The sequence below is a fragment of the Lipotes vexillifer genome, unplaced genomic scaffold (assembly GCF_000442215.2).
Source record: "Lipotes vexillifer unplaced genomic scaffold, Lipotes_vexillifer_v1.1 scaffold1023, whole genome shotgun sequence".
Taxonomy (NCBI): domain Eukaryota; kingdom Metazoa; phylum Chordata; class Mammalia; order Artiodactyla; family Lipotidae; genus Lipotes; species Lipotes vexillifer.
In genome coordinates this window covers 1,249,888-1,252,011 of record NW_006799713.1, presented here as the reverse complement: position 1 = coordinate 1,252,011, position 2,124 = coordinate 1,249,888, and positions in this window count along the sequence as shown.

The following is a 2,124-nucleotide window of genomic DNA, read 5'->3' as shown; positions in this document are numbered from 1 at the left end:
AAAACAGATAGCTGAAACAGATAGCTAGTGCCAAACAGCCACATTGCACAGGGAGAACAGCTTGGTTCTTTGTGTCCACTTAAAGGGGTGGTATAGGGAGGGTGGGAGGGAGACTCAAGAGGGAAGATATATGGGGATATATGTATATGTATAGCTGATTCACTTGTTATACAGCAGAAATTAACACACCATTAAAAAGCAATTATACTCCCATAAAGGTGTTGAAAAAAAAAAACATTTGATTTTGTAATGCTCACAGAAGTGACAGAGTACACACACTCGAGAAACTTCATTGAATGGATGAGAGAATAAATAAAGAATTCTTTGGATTTTCTGGAAAAAAATGTACTGTCAGCAACTTTCAAATATGCAATACATTATTTTCAACTGTAGTCACTATGCTGTATATTATATCTCAAGTACATCATCTTACAATAGGAAATTTGTTCCCTTTGACGACCTTCACCCCTCCCCTCCCCCTCCCCTTGCCCCCTTCCCCTAGCAACCACCAATCTACTCTTTTTGTCTATGAGTTAGTATTTTTTATCTTACAATAAAATGAGATCATACAGTTTGTCTTTGATAAAGATCTTAATAATACATTTAAGTATTAATTTATCAAATTAATTCATTGAATTAGATTTGTTAATTTATTAAATTTATTATTTAGAGACAAAAATCAACTCTAAGTTCATAGTTTATCAGGCAGTTATGTGCGAAATGAAAGAAGAAAAATTATTGCTATTAAACCACCAACTGGAACAACCAGAAAATATACATTTAGGGAATCAGAGATTCCAAGAAATATAGCGAAAGATGATGAAGTTTGGAGTCGGAAAGCCCAGGTTAGGTATTTAATGTTTTTGAGTCTCAGCTGTAAAGTCAAATATACCTTCTAGGTTAAAGTGGACATCAAGGAGATAATATATATGAATTCATTTTATAAACTCCAATGGCAGATCCGATATTATTTATCATCAACATCATTAGGTTATTTTAGTACTTATACATTGATCCTTGAACAACGCAGGGGTTAGGGATTCTGATGCCCCGTGCATTCAAAAATTCAGTATAACTTTTGATTCCTCCCAAACTTAACTAGTAATAGCCTACTGTTGAATGGAAGGAAGCCTTACTGATAACATAAACAGTTAACACATATTTTGTATGTTAATTTATTATATACTATACTCTTACAATAAAGTAAGCTATATAAAAGAAAATTTTATTAAGAAAATCCTAGGGAAGAGAAAATACAGAGTACTCTACTGTATTTATTGCTACTCTAAGATTAGTCATCTGTTTACAAGATGAATTGTTTGCCAGTACCTACATCAATATTGTCTTAAATGATACAAAACACTGTATACATTATACATATTACACTAGACATCAAAAAATGAAAACATAATGTTATAAAGAAATATTTATTTACAGGTATAACGATTCATGCATTGATAATGGAGAAGCAGCAATATTATTGCTTTATGCCTAATGTAATCAATGCAATTGTTTCACAGTAGCCTGTCTTATACACTAATGAATGGATAGTTATAAAATTTTTATGGCACACAGTATTACAGTCATATTCACAATATAGTATTGGAAACATAATTACATTTCTTAAAAAAACACTTACCTGTTATGATAATTTGATATGCAGTTTCTCCAATTACCAGATCAAGCGAGAATGAGAGCGCAAGAGAGAGAGAGAGAGAGAAAGTATACTGTACTGCAATGTAATTCTTTGAAGGTAAAGTTATAAAACAGTAAGAAAACTAACAAAACTAACACATTTTTAGCTTTATATTAAATATCACTCACCTTATGCCTATGTAAGGACAGGCTATCCATTTCAATACAAGCCTTGCACACAACGTTCTTCTATGTCTTCTTCCTCATAGTCTGAAAGTAGTCCTGGAAGCACTCATCTCCATCTTCTGTTAACCCCTCTGATAACTATTAGCTAATAACTATCAGCACTTGAATTTCTCCAAGATCCATATCTTGCAAGCTTTCACTCTCTACTATTTTTGCCATATCCACAATCCCTTTCATGATTTCCTTAATTGGCTCTGTCATAAATCCTGTGAAGTCATGCACAATATCTGCACATGGTTTTCT